The following is a 15,638-nucleotide window of genomic DNA, read 5'->3' on the forward strand; positions in this document are numbered from 1 at the left end:
TCTCATGTTTAGGTAGAACTTCTTTTGCATCAGTTGCTGCCCTTTGCTTCTTGTCTTATGGCTCGGCACCGCCAAGAAGAGCCTGGCTCCATCCTCTTGACAACTTTCCTTCAGATACTTACAGACATTCATGAGGTTCCCTCTCACTTGTGTTCCCTTCATCTCTGTGAGCGGCTGGCACAGCTGCAGCCCTGCCTCCGTGTTGGTTTCTCACAAATGCTGCATTGTCTGACCCCTCCATGACACTGCTCATCCCTGTGGAGAAGGGTAGCCCGCAAAAATAAAAGGGTGGATTTTGAGGAGGAATTCAGGGGAGAAGCAAGTGCAGGCTGACCTCCATTGGGGAGGCTGAGGAGCAGAGGATGTGAGGCTGGGCAGGGCCACTCTGCTCCCTGGGCGAAAGGGGAGGCCTGGGTAATGTGTCCAGGCAGGGCCGTGCAGTTAATTACCAAGCGAAGGCTTTCCTTGGGTTGGTGGCACCAAGAAAGCACCGCAAAGCACCACATTTCCACTGGGTACTTCAGTTGTTATTGGGCTTGAGTCCAGGACTGTGGACAGGACAGGGAGACAGTGCCAGTTGCAAGGGGTGCCTCTAAGGGATGGGTTTTGCGTGCAGTGAATGGACTGCTATTGGAACGGGATCAGACACAGACGTGCTGTGATCTGAAGATTGGCTTTAAGAGCCAGTGTCCCAGAATGTCCGTAACAGTTCTCTTTCTGATCCAATCTAATTCTTTTTTATTTCCATGAGCAGCTTCAGCGTGCATATGGGTTAAGTGTTCTCTCCTCAGGTACCTCCAGAAACTCTAGTAGTCTAGGACTCCCCAGACCATTCAATAGAGCCCTTAATGTGGCTGCAGAACAGCACAGAGAAGAGTGACCGTGCATAAAGCCAAATACTATCAGGCAATTGTAGTTAGAACAGCCCTCCAATGCAGCTGCACAGTACTTCTTGAATGAACTAGCTGCTGCAGAAGGTGAGAAAAGGAGAGGTCCTGCTCTCTATAATCCTGCTAATTCCTTTCCCTGCTGCTTTGCACAATCCCTGATATTGATCAGTCAGCCAATTTAACTTTTTAATTCAGAAAAGACCGCACTTGGAAGAAAAGTAATAGTTTTCAGTAGTTCATTTTGAATTAGCTTATTTTGTGGTCAGAGCTGGCACTAAGGAGGGGGTGGAGAGAGGATGGGAGAACAAGACTGTCATTTGTTAGCAAAAGATAGTTGTGCATGATGCAGTTGTATTCTCGAACTATGCCCTTAGACTTCAGAGCAAGGGAAACTGATATGAAAACTGATATGAGGGTGACAGCCTAATATTTATTACTGGAAGTCATTCAGAAAAAGCAGGTCATTAATTTATTTTTATAAAGGAATAGGACTGTTTTCAGGACTAACTGCCAAAGTACACATAAAAGTACACAATAAACTACCCAAGCCCAAACCACATGAAAGAGCTATTAATTATTTCTCATGTAGGAGTATGTTCACCACAATTTCTTGCATGGTCAATGAAGTGTTCAGATCTTAAGCAGAGATTTCAACTTGAGTTACTGACAGCAGTCCTTCATTTTATGGTTCATCTTGCAAAGGATTTTGGATTGTTTTGGTTTAGTTTTAATTGAACTTGAAACAAGACAAATAAACAGGCCCCTTGACTCTCTTCTTTTTATATAGATGCTGTAAGAAATAAACCAGAGAATTACACTGTCTCTTCTTTCAGCCCTGAATACTTTGCATTCTTGCCTCTGTGATGGCCTGGGTACAGCAAGGAGAGGTGAGGATGGACAGTATTTCTGCAAGCATAGCTGCTGTGGTATGCTAATGGTTGGAGGAGTTACTTTGTAGATCAGCTGTGAAATATTGAGAAGGCTGAGGCAGCTACAGAGCCAACATCTCAGTCTTTTTATTTCTGTGTTTTGACTTTTCATACATCCAGTATGGGTCACATCTTCAACCTTCTGAGTTAAAACTCTTGAAATAAAGGAATACTGATCAGTGTTTTCATAGAATTGTAGAATCACAGAGTGGTTTGCATTGGAAGGAACCTTAAAGATCACCTAGTTCCAACCCTCCCGCCATAGGCAGGGACACCTTCCACCAGACCAGGTTGCTCAAAGAGGTGGAGAGGGAAACCAAAAAGACACAATGGCCAGTCTTATGGAGACCTTTCCAAGCTCAACAGTTTCATGACCTGTTTTCTTTGTTTGCTTCCCTGCCCTGCTGCTTTCTTTTAAAAGTTAGCACTTTCAAGAGGGCCTGATTTCCCTCTTTGCTAAAATTATCTTCATTTTCAGGTCTAGGTGGTAGAGACCACTGCTTTGTAAGAGGCAGTAACTCAGAAACAGCTTTTGAATGAGGAGAGACTCTCACCAATCCAAACACTCTCTTGGAAGAGGCTAGGCTGTTTCCTGAAGTAGCCACAAAGAGAGTTGTCCCTCACCGGCTTATGTTGTGTTAGACAGAATTTCTGAAGCTACAATAATGCTTTGTCAGTTCTTTGTATGGGTTGAAGGCAGCAGATACTATGTAAGTGTAATAAAGAACAAGGGATGGATGGATGGATGGTTGGATGGATGGATGGATGGATGGATGGATGGATGGGTGGATGGATGGGCACAATGTGTTTGAAGGTCCACATTTAAAGTACTTGTGGAAGAAGGAAATCTCTGAGAAATCTATAAGCAATGATTTGATAATACACCAATTCCTTTATCTCATGATGATTTGCCAAAGCTTGTAGCACATCACTGAAATATCTCTGCAAACAAGGAGGTATTACATGTTACTACATAAATGTGTACAATATGGAGAAATAATACCCGGTGGTCTGTTGTGGCACGACGACAAGAAAGATTATCGTCTTCTAACACCAGCTTTTTCTCTCCTCTGTTTCTAGCCTCTCCAGTGAGAATCTAAATAAAGCATGTTTCTAATCTTGTCTCCTTAAAGTGAGAATTTCCCTCTAAAAGTAGCGAGAACTTCCTTTGCAAGGATTAAGTTTTTTTAAAGTCTTGTTGATTTTAATTCAGCTGTTCTTCACTGAGTGAAACTCTACACTGAAGATTAAATTCTCAGAATGTTTGGAAGTCAAGTACAGCTTGGATCAAAAATATCCTTTCTTTTCAGTAAAGCTTCGTTCCCACTGTTGAATTTGTGAGGATGTAGGTAATTAAAAGTCTCCCCCTATACTTGGAACTGGTGAGGCTGCACCTTGAATCCTGTGTCCCTTCAAAGTTCCGAGCCCCTCAAATCAGGAAGGAGGACATTGAGGTGCTGGAGCAAGTCCAGAAGAGGGCAGCAAAACTGATGAAGCGTCTGGAGTACGAGTTCCATGAGGAATGGCTGAGGGGGCTGAGGTTGTTTAGCCTGCAGACAAGGAGGCTCAGGGGTGACCTTTTCACTCCCTACAACTGCCTGAAAGGAGGCTGTAGGCAGGTGGGGCTTGGTCTCTTCTCCCAGCCAGCCACTGACAGCACAAGAGGATACAGCCTCAAGCTGTGCCAAGGGAGGTTTAGGATGGACATTAGGAGGAATTACTTCACAGAAGGGGTGATTAGACATTGGAATGGGCTGCTCAGGGAGGTACTGGAGTCACCATCCCTAGAGATGTATAAGGAAAGACTGGACATGAAATTTGGATTTTGGCCCATATGATCTTGGTTCTGGCCACCCACAATCACACTGCAAGCCTCTGATGCATCACCCCCTTTATGCTCACCAGCTCTGATCTCTTTTGTAGCATTTGTGGCCCATAGCCATTCACTTAAGAGCTGGACTCAATGATCCACGAGGGTCCCTTCCAACTCAGAATATTCTGTGGTTCTGTGGTGGGATGGATGGAGAAGGCACAGAGGCTAGGGCTCAGCAATATATCGACCACACTCGTACCTGATGAAGGTGAGGAGAGGAAAGAACTGAACAAATCAAGGTTTCTAGATGAGGGTGTGAGAGAAAGACTGTCTTGCTGAAGGAGGTGCATCTCTAACAAGTGACCTTCAGAGTGTGCTAGTCACCAGGACATAATGTTGGGGAGGAGGTGAGAGTGAGACAGTTTCCTTAGCTGCATTATCATCACTTTTTTTTTCCTCAGTAAATACATTCCTGAATGAGAGAGTGGAAATACAATTTTCATGTGTCATATGTAGCTGATCACAATAGGGAGACAAGTAGAAATCCAGAACATAAGTTTTTGGTTCCAACAAGATATGATTTGGGGTATTCTTTTAATCTGTTGTCTGGAAATGCTGGCTTTTACCTTCTTCAAAATGGCTTATGTCTCCCATTAAAGAAGGCCTAGCATGAGTAACCCTGAACAGGCTTAAATAATGTTTTATTTTCTCCCTTAAAACTTCTACTTGGCTCAGTCCTTCCTCTCTTCAAGGCTCCATGTCCTCTTCTGATGAACAGTAAGCATCAGCCAAATTTAAGTTGTTGAGGTATATTCAGAGCCAATTAAAGTACAGAGCCTAAAACAGCTGTCAACCACCAGCCATCTCCTCTTCCCACCCTGTCTTCTTTGCTCTTACAAGGGCTGCCAGCCCTGTGTCAGAGAAGCTGAACACATGATAAATCAGCAGCTGAACAGCTGCAGCTTCCAGCCAGGCATGTTCATGCACATGAAAATCCTTCCCTAGCTGCCCACATAGAATAGCTGTGTGGTAAATGGAGAACGCGTGGGAGGTGGTTCACAAGCCACTCTGTTCCCTTTGCATGCAGGGTGGGATCGGAGTGGGAGAGGGTGCACGGACAGCCGGGTGTGATCCTTGCCTCACGCTGCTGGATGTGTGTCAACACTTCTGGAGGGAACTCTGCCTCGGAGACCTTTCATCACTCTGTGCATGGTAGGGATGTGCAATACTACCAGCAGGAGCAAGGTAAAGGTGCCGCCTTGACATTCCCACAGTTTATTTCCATTGCTATATTTGGGACTCTGATAGGGATTACTTTCAAAAGTCTGCTTTATTATGAATATTTATCTTAGCTTGTTACACAGTACTTAAATACCTAACACAGCATATTTTTACAGTACTTGGTGACATATTAAATTCCTCTGTATCAAGGATGTTCTATGAAAGTACTAAAGTTGTCCTTGTGTTATGTTTTGTTTCTTTTAATCATTTAGAGAAGGTTTGGGAGCATACAGGTTTTGGAAAGTTTTTTTTTTTAACTCAGGGATTGGGAATTCTGCCTTTGAGACTTGTGACTTTTCCTAACAGAGGATGTTCTGCTGCCAGAAGTAACACTTAATTGTAGACAAATCTCACAGACTTTATTTCTTCAAAGCTTTATATAGATGTGAAATTAAATTGTGATAACAAGCACAAAGAGGGTTTTAAGGATAATTTCAGCTGTAGAAAATAATCTATGAGAGAGATCATAAACAAATGAAGTTTATGCTAAATGTCTATAAAGCTTTTGAAAGCATTTTTCTAAGTGGGATCTGTGGAGTTGTATGAAATCAGATGCTCTGTCTTCCTGTCCTGGTTAGCACAGAGCCCTGCAAAGAATCACTTTTGTCTGAAGCATTGCTTGCCTTTGAATGACAGATTGAGAGAATATATTAAGGCCACTCTCATGGAAGTTCATAGTAATAAACTGTTAGAATTCCTCCCTTACTTGTGTTTCCAATGTAGGTGGTCCCAGGATCATCTTTAGCTGTCACTCTCCAGGCTGCTGCAGAGGACAGCTGAGGGCATGCAGAACATGTTGTGTGAATCCTGACCGAGGGGAGGGATCCCAACTCACAGTGTGGTTGCATGTGCACTAATATGGAAGGAAAAAGGAGATCTGGCTAGACTGTCTTCTAGGAGAAGAATCTATCAGTAATGCATTGTTCCTCCTAGGAACAATATTAGAATAAAAACTCTTCTATCATGTCTGCTGGGTGTAAGCTTTCTGCTGGGGAGAACACGAGGGGACAAGCTGTGAGAAAGCTGATGTAAAAGTCACTTAGTGAGGATGTGCTCTGGAACCCTGATCTGCCAGGTTAACATGGCAATCAGACAGGGCACCAGCTGCTTCTGTACTAAACCTGGAAGGATCATTTATGCATAGCAGAACGACCGTGGTTAGAATTAAGGTTACATCAGGTGTCAGCAAAAACTATCATTGTGAAAGATGTAGCCCACTTTTATTAGATCTCATGCTAGATCAAAGCCATATTTGATCTTGTGCAGATTTTGAGAAGATAATTTATCTTGTGTGGTCAGCTGCCTAAGTATTTATCATTGGTTCATCCTGCCCACTGGTCCTCAGCTATAGGCAGCACAGGCACATACCTACACGAATTCACTCTTTAAATAGAAACTGCTCCATTGCAATGCACCTCCCTCTCCTTAAATATATCTATGTCCTGCCTCTCCACCTTCAAAGCTATTATTTTTAACTGTTCTTAGGCCACAATTAAATTACTTGGACGTCTCAGGAAAGAGATTTCCATGAGAGAAACAGCTTTTTGCCAATATAAAAGTGCTGACCTGAGCTGTATTTGCATTGGGGCCATGGATAAGTTAGCAGAGAAGTACAGAAGATCAAAAGAGAGCAAGATGTTTTGGCAGGTGTACAGCAGCTGTTGGGTAGATTAGATAGGGACTGATAAGAAAGAATAATATGGTTTAGCTGGTCCTTTAGAATGAGGATAGGAACAAAGATAGGAAAAGCATGCATCAGTAAGAGAACATGGCTGGCAATTTTATTTGATGTAGAGAAATATCTGGACTAGGAGTAAGAGGAGCAAAACAGGTGGAGTGGTCAGAATGCAGATGTTGGCTAGGGGCTTCACTATCAGAGTGAAGGCTCATCAGTCAGCACACACATGTCCATTTGCTCTTTGAAAGACCTGAAATCAAGGCCAGGAACCAGAAGAGTATTCAGTCACCTCTCCCCCAGACTTCCTACCAGCACTCCAAATTTCTTGCACCAAATCCTCCTTATGGGTCCTATCCTGTGGTTTAATACTGGAATCGTATAGCACTGTACAACTTTCTCTGCCTTCCTTGAGAGATAAAAACCAGCCTGACCATCACCTTTTTCCAGTGCATAGACAGACTGTGTACAGACAACAGCTGGGACTTCTCCAGCACTTCTTCAGCTTGTCAGTACCACTTCACCTAGGGACCTTACACACATGCAGTCCAACAGATATGCCTTTGGGATCCTGAAGGCTGTAGATGAACAGAACATACCTGGGCGTTCCAAACTTGTGATGGCAGTGCCAGTACCTCCTCTCTGTGGGTATCAGCAGTGAATCACACAGAATATTTTAGATTGGAAAAGACCTGGTCCTCAAGTCCAACCTTTAACCCAGTACTGCCAGTTCCACCACTAAACTGTGCCACATCTACACATCTTTTAAATACTTCCAGGATCCCTTCAGAGAGTCAACCCTTGGTGACTCCACCAGTTCCCAGGCAATCTGTGCCAATGCTTGACAACCCTTTCAGTGAAGGTTTTTTTCTTAATAGCCAATCTAAACCTCCCCTGGTGCAGATCGAGGCCTCGATGTTCTGTAACTTATTACCTGGGAGGAGAGACCGACTCCCAGCTGGCTACACCCTCCTTTCAGGCAGTTCTAGAGAGTGATAAGGTCATCCCTGAGCCTCCCTTTCTCCAGGCTAAATAATTCCAGCTCCCTCAAATGCTTCTCATTGAAATTGTGCTCCAGACCCTTCCCCAGTCCACTGCCCTTCTCTGGACTTGCTTCAGCACCTAAATGTCTTTCTTGTAGTGAGGACCCCAGAACTGAGCACAGGATTTGAGTACTCAGCAGCACCAAGCAGAGGGGGAGGATCACTGCACTGCTCCTGCTGGCCACACTATTGCTCATACAGGCCAGGAAGCCACTGGCCTTCTTGGCCACCTGGGCACACCTGGACACACAGCTCATGTTCAGCTGACTGTTAACCAGCACCCCCATGGCCTTTTCCAATGTTCAGCTTTCCAGACTCTGGTGTTGCACGGGGTTGTTGTGATCCAAGGGCAGAACCCAGCATAGTGAACGTGATTGTTACCTGCAATAGCAGATTCCATTCCACAGCCATGCAAACTGGGTTAAGGAGTCTGTTCATAATATTAGTCTCTAATCTCAGCAAACATGGGCTTCACAGTAAGTCTATGACTCTGGGCTCCTGGGCTCATAAGCTCTATGGACATGCAGGTAACATTGAAGAAACAACATTCATTTGTTGTGGTGAGAGCAGAAAAGGCAAGAGGAAGGGTGAAATACCAGCATTTAAGCAGATTAGGATTTCAGATAGCCTAAGGTTGCTGTGCTTACTTTAAGAGAGCAGAATATCTGTTGCTCCCTCCAGGCAGGTCATGGGCCAGAGCAAGGAGAGGCTGCCATTCCTGCTGCTGTGTGCCAAGCTGAAGCTCTCATGTAGCTTTGTGATGGGGCAGCTTTGCTTTTACCCATGCCTCAAATTCACCACTGGCTCAAAGCATCCAGAAGCCTGGAAACAGCTCCAGGTTCCAGCAGAGAGGCTTCACAGGCTGGTGATCCACTCCATTGAGTCCAGGCAGTTCATTGATGATTCTAGTGCTTCTCAGCTGAGTGAGAGGTCTGACAGCCCTTCAGCCAGGAGCCTGCCTTGGGGGAATCTGACCTCCATGCAGTAGCAGTACTACAACTCAAATTGAAGATCTTTGCCATCATTGCTGACAGATGACACTTGCAATGGGACAGGCTTTACTTGCAGAGTCTCCTGCAGAGCTCATGGTGTGGTATTGACTGACACCATCAAGCAGATAGGTATTCATTCTGTGCACAGAAACATAAAAGTTCAGCTTTTTTTTTCATTATGGTAGCAAGGATGCATGGACCTCTTTCTCCTGGGAAACAAGTTAATTTGGACACAAGACAGATGTACTGTGGCTCCACACTCTGCCTGGTGGGACACAGAAGGACTCTTTTCATCACCAGGCCGTAGCTGTTTTCTCATTCAGCGTTGTCTGGTGATAGCTGTGAAGTTTATCCCAGCTGGTTCCTCATGAGGCAGTGACAGACATATCCATGAGACTTATTTTTGTTGGATGGAAATAATCAGTGTAGACTGATCAGTCCCTTTGCCCTCTCTTGAGCCTTCTCTTCCATAACTTACCATGGGGACCTGTACACAGTATCAGTCTGTACCCCACAACACCCAGTGAGATGCTTCAGGAGTTCCATCACATAAATCTGTGGCTGACTCTTGGCTGTGAAGTGCAGACCCCTTCAGAGTCTTCCCTTGAACTGGATCTGTTACGGATAGACAGGGGAACATACAAGGATCTGTCCTGAAGATGTGGAAGCTGCCTTTTTCACCTTTTGCCCTGTACTTCTTCCTGCTGTTTTCTGCTTTCAGAATCCTTGTGACAAGTGAAATCTTTCCAATACCTGCCCTGAGTGTGGTATGTTTCTTGTTGAGGACATGTTACGGTTAACCATACACTACTTGGCTTGCAATATGATTGTCTTGCATGGTGCTGGCCTGGAAACCATCTGTTCCTACAAGCAATGGCTCTGGCATAGGGCTAGGAGACAGGGTGGAAATGGTTTCACCTTGATTATACCATATAGGATAGACAGCTCTGCCTCAGCTTTCTACACAGCTACAAAGAACAATTTCTTGACATTTTTACTGCATGGCATAATTCTTAGCTGGGACTGATTCAAACTCTCTCATTCAGTTTGAACTCTCTCATTTGGGCCACATGGAAGCCAGCAAGAATCACAGACAAAATGTTTTGACCTCACAGGAATTACATCTACAGTTACCCACAAGGAAGAAAAAATGGTCTGTGATGTCTCAGGGCAGATCTCATCTATCATCCTGGAAAGTTTCAAATTGGATCTGCTCGAACAAAATATTTACAGTATACATTAGGAAAGATAAAACCTTTTCTAGATCAAGTAGAGCTCTGGCTGAATGCCCAGCCTTGCTGCCAAACAGCTGGCCTTGCTGTTGTACAAAGAGTAGAAAGAGGCAGTATGTTTCTCTGGAAGAATCTGTACAGAGGCTAACAAAGATAAGGGGCCTTGTCTGTGGAAATGAAAATTACCTGTAGTCTTCACAAGTATCCATTCCAAATCCTTACTGGAGAGCCTTTCAGAAAACTGATTTACTTAAAATGAAAGCCCATTCAAAGGCTGTTGTTTAAAATGCCTTTGGAGACGTGTGTTCCTACGCTGAAAAATACGGTGTTATGGAAAGCAGTCTCTATAAACAATAGAGCTGTGCTTTGTATTTTGCATTTTCCCCTACATCTTATGCTACAGTCACCTACTTTAGAACATATTTAAGTTGAAACAGCTAATAAATGTAGAACTCAAATTTTCTGGTCAGTACCAGCATTTCCCTTTCTGCTCCTTCTGTAAACAGTGCTTTGCAAAAATTCACCAGCACAAACACAAACAATTCTATGATAAAGAGTTTTGATATTATTAAAAGAAAAACCAAAAAATCCAGACCAAAGCCCAACCAAACAAAAAAACCCAAAACATAAAAAAAACCCCACCCCAAAATAAAACTTTGCTCTGAGTAGGCAATCTTTTCTCCACAGGAAACTCTCCAGGAACCCCTCTGATTATCAGTTCATGAGATAGTCCATAAATTCACTGTGTATGAAACAATGTTACATGAATAAATAATTTAATGGACTTTTTTCCCCCTGGTGTTTTTTATTGTTTGTTTGTTTTAACTGAAGGTGTTTAGTGAAAATCTGAGGCAAGAACAGACTAAATATACCAGAAGCCAGGATGGAGCTGGTATATTTAGAATTTTGCTCTCAGAATTTTGCATTTTCAAGTGGTGTCAGCTGTGAAGGTTGAGGACCCAGGGCCTCTTGCTGGATGCCCTCCATGTCTGAGCACAGTCAAGGGTGGATTCAAACTGTGTCCCCATGCATGCATGGGCTGGTGCCTCCAAGTGCCAGTGACTGAGATCCAGGGGCAGCTACTGGGCAGGCTGGGTGCCTGAGCCCAGCTGCTGGACTTTGTACATTTGTATTGACATATTTCCCAGAAAGAGACAAAAAACTTCCAAGCCCAAACAAAAGTTGTAAGCCTCTGAAAGGCTGAATTAAAAAATTCTGTGGATGGGTTTCCATCCTTCTTGGCTTGCTTGGCTGAGTGCTGTGACACCAAAGGAGGGTCTATGCACTAAGTTCTTGCAAGGTTTAGCTATCAGTAACTCTGTAGAGGATGGTGCCTCTTACTGAGGGCTGCCATGCTGGGGGCTGGAGGGGAAAGAGGATCATGAGGAGGAAGTCTAGCACTCCTTGTTGTTCTACATGTTGTGCAAAACAGACCCAGATGGCTGGTGCAGACCTCCGCTGGTAATTTATTCATGCTTGTTTGGGGGTGCGTTCTTGTCTGCTTCCAGGGTCCCTGAGGTGGGGGAGAGGACTATCTTTGAATTTGCTGCTGTGAGTAACAATTTCTGCTCTAGGCAGTGCTTAGAGGGGACTGGAAACTATGATGCAATAGGTACCCAGTAAGCCCACATCTGTGCAGCACCACAATAAGACAATAGAGAACAGTGTTAGACTGGTTTTATATGTTAGAAAATGTTAGATAATCATTTCATGTTTCTAATTAGCCTAGTGTTAATGAAGACACAAAGTGGCAGAAGATGACAGTATTACTCGATGAAAAATAAGGCACGGTTTGTCATCAGCAGTGTTACTAGCAATTTATGTTTTTGATCTGATGCAGAAACAAGAACATTCAAGAAGATCTCTGAGGTTTAGCCACAGTAGCAGATGGGGTTACATCTGCAAAGGAGATTGTTTTGTCTGCTTTGAATTGAAATTAAAAGCTGTTGCAATGACAATTCATCTAGTATGAAGAATTAGGAAACAAAGTACAATTGCTTTGGGTTTTTTTACTTTTAATAATAACCATTTAAAGAGTAGTAATTACAGCATATTATTCATTGAAGTCTGGAATGTCTACATTGCATGGCAATTTCAGTTTAGGAAAACCACTTAAAGCTATTGACAAAAGACTTTTCCTACAAGTGCCATGTTAGTGTTTTATTTTGAACTTTTATAAATTCAAATGTTTTATTTGGCTTGCACGACAAGGTTTTGCTAATAGGGGGGCTACAGGGGTGGCTTTTGTGAGAAGCTGCCAGAAGCTCCTCCAATGTCCAGCGGAACCAATGCCAGCCAGCTCCAATACTGACCTATTGCTGGCCAAGGCTGAACCCAGCAGTGATGGTGCTGGCATTGCTGGGATAACAGCTGAAAAGGGGCAAAAAAACCTGCAAGTGGAGAGAGGAGTGAGAATTTGTGAGAGGAGCAGCTATGCAGACACCAAGGTGCTCGAGGAAGGAGGGGCAAGGAGGTGCTCCAGGTGCCAGAGCTGAGATTCCCTTGCAGCCATGGGGAGGCAGCTGTGCCCCTGCAGCCCATGGAGGTCCATAATGGAGCAGAGATCCACCTGCAGCCCAAGGAAGACTCCACACTAGAGCAGTGTTCCCTTTTTGCTTATGAAAATAGCACATTTCTTCCTGGTCATTTAGCTTTCTATTCATAACATTATACGGCTGTATGCTGTCTGCATAACTACTCATATTTTCTAAACTACTCTTCCTAGTATTACTTTATTCTATCAGTAATTATCATATACTGCACTGTTTCAGACTAAATATTATGTTTAATCTCATACTCTATTTCTGAGGCCTAGTAAAATCTGCAAGGATTATTTGAAGTGTGAAAAGGACTATTTTCCTCTCTGGTTACTGACTTCAGTATATCCTGATGACTGTCCTTTAACACTTGAGCACTTTCACAGTACTATTTGGGATTTCAAATTCAGTTCTTCTTTTCCATCCTGATGGTGATACCATCACCATTTTTCAAAGAGACAGGCAGAGAATGAAAGAGGAAACATACTTGCCTTTGAAAAACATTAAAATCCTACAAATACACTATTGCACTGGGCTGCTTTGTCACAGGGCTTTCTTGCACATTAGCAGGACCCTGGCTCTGCACAGCATGTGCCTCTTGGTCTTCTGAAGCAAAAACAACATGTGGAATGGGGACATAAGTGGAAGCCTCTTGGACTGTTCACCAACAGACTAATATGGATTAAAAAGGTTAGATTCCAGCCCCATGAAGCAGCCAGCAGAACACAAATATAGCAGGTACCTGAAGTAGGTTTTTCTTACTTACGTTGGACTGTTCTTTAGTCTGGACAGTGCAGCTCAATGTCTGAGCCCCCATTCCCAGATGACACAGCTGTTTCTTTTCTGGCAGAAGTTTATAACTAAATTTGCTGTGGTTTTCCCTTTCAATAGCCCAAGAGAAATGGAGTGCTCCCTCCCAGAGCAGCTGGTACATGTGGCTTTGCTAGTGCTAGCTCTTTGGATCCAGCCACCCATGTCCTCTCAGAAACTGGACAGATATTTCCAAAACAAGAGGGAGCAGGGACAAACAACACCATTGAGACACTCCTAGCACATTGGTAAGGCATCATCTCCAGGGCAGCATTACACCAAAGGATACCAATTGTTAGTTTTTCTTTCATCTCTGTGAACAAATAACCTATTGCTTCCACTACCCCCTTGTACACAACAATGCATCATGTATTAGCTTTGATTTTTAAGCAGACGTGGTAAATCAAGCAAGAGATGTAAAAAACATGCTGTTTTAAGATGTTCAAGAGCAAGCTTCAGTTGTGCAATTCTTTCAGATGCAAACCTTGGTTAAGGCTTTGCCCTTCAGTTGTCCTGCAACATAAATTTAATTGCTTGCTTACACATATTTTTCTGTGGGCACATGAGCACATAGATGGTGATAAATACGTTGCATCACTGTAAAAAGTGGTGCAATTTTAACTTGAGATCTGCTTTCCTTACAAAATGGATGAAAGGCTGCCCTGACAACTGCAACTGTTATTGGTAAAACTGAGAAGCATAGAACAGACTGGGACAGTCTCATACTAAAGCTATTAATATATTTCAATCACAAAAAGGATTTAAAAACTGTGTTAGGCACTCAGGATTTCCTGTCTGCTGGAAGAATTCAAGTTTCTACAAGTCATTTGTATACTATCTTCAGTCCCCGAAAAGATAATATCATGCTGAATCTTAATTAAAACAGTTGAAACAGCAGCTGCTACAGTTCTTTCAAGTGAAAAAAGCAGCAGGAGAGGAACCCAAGTGAGCAGCCTCTGCTTCTGTTAATCTTTGCTCTAACTGCAAGTGTAGAACATCTCAGTTACATACTTTGTTTTACGTAACTAAGAATGTATCACTAGACAAATTTACCTTGTGACTCTTAATAACTGCTCTGAGTGCATCTCATCAAGTTCACACATGCATCTAGGTCATACTAATCCAATCTTGTTTTTACACTCCCCAAGATCTCAGCTGGGATAATGAAATTGTTGATACAAAAGCCTTGGTCAATCTCCACAAATTAGAGCGGGGATTACTAACAGAAAAAAAAAGTATTCAAGCAAGACACCACAAATCATGTTTTATTAGTGAGGGATTTGGGGGAAAGATGTATCAATCTGACTAGAAGCATCTCTATTAAAAATAGCTACAGATATACCCAATAGCAAGTATGCATGTTTTCTCCCTCTGGAATGTGCAGAGCAGAGTTCATTCTCACATTACATATTCTTGAGAAAAATGTTTCAGTATTAGATATTTTCCAACAGAAAAATCTGTCAGAGCTGCTGAAAAGGAAAGGGATTGCAAGTGATGGCAAATGAGTGGGATATTGTTTAAACAAAAGACAATTCTAGCATTTGACCAAGTTGATCATATGCTTTCACCAATGTACCTGGGTCTTGAAATGTGGGAATCACAGTCATTCCTTTAAGTTGGAAAAGACCTCAGAGTTAATTAAGGCCAACCTTTAAGCCAGCACTCCCAAGTCCACCACTAAACCATCTCCCTCAGTGCCACAACTACATGCATACCTCCAAGGATTGTGACTCCATCACTTCCCCAGGCAGCTTGTTCCAGGGCTTGACGACCCTTTCAGTGAAGAAATTTTTCATAATAGCCAATCTAAACCTCCCCTGGCACAACATAAAGCCATTTCCTCTCATGCTATCACTGGTTACCTGGGAAAAGAGATGAACTCCCACCTGGCTACAACCTCCTTTCAGGCAGTTGTAGAGAGTAGTAAGATTCCCCCTGGGCCCCCTTTCCTCCAGGCTGAATAGTCCCAGCTCTTTCAGCTGCTCCTCATAAGACCTGCCCTCTAAGAACTGCCTCAAATAAAATCTGTACTTTACTTAGGGAAGGCTTTAGAAGTATGAGAATATAAAATATAATCACAGGAGAACAAAACCGTCTGGCTCGGGTTTGGGATTTTTCTTATTAATCCAATTAACTAACATTTCTAAACATGCTGACATTCACAGCCCACAGACCTTAGCTTTTCCTTTTCTGTAACAAGAGAGAGAACAGGGATAAGCTATCAGACTATCACACTTCAGATCCTATCCCACTGTAGGCAAACCATAAATTAACATAATGTGGGCAAACCAACTGAACTTTTAGGCAAGATAAATATTTATTAGCATAGTAGCAGAGCAAAATCAAGACATCTGTTCAAATTTTCTGGAAGCTATGTTAGAAGACTACTGACTAGAGAGCTACAGCTCCTGAATATGGAGATGTAATAAACACTGA

The sequence above is a fragment of the Agelaius phoeniceus genome, chromosome 1, assembly GCF_051311805.1.
Source record: "Agelaius phoeniceus isolate bAgePho1 chromosome 1, bAgePho1.hap1, whole genome shotgun sequence".
In the NCBI taxonomy this organism is placed as follows: Eukaryota; Metazoa; Chordata; class Aves; order Passeriformes; family Icteridae; genus Agelaius; species Agelaius phoeniceus.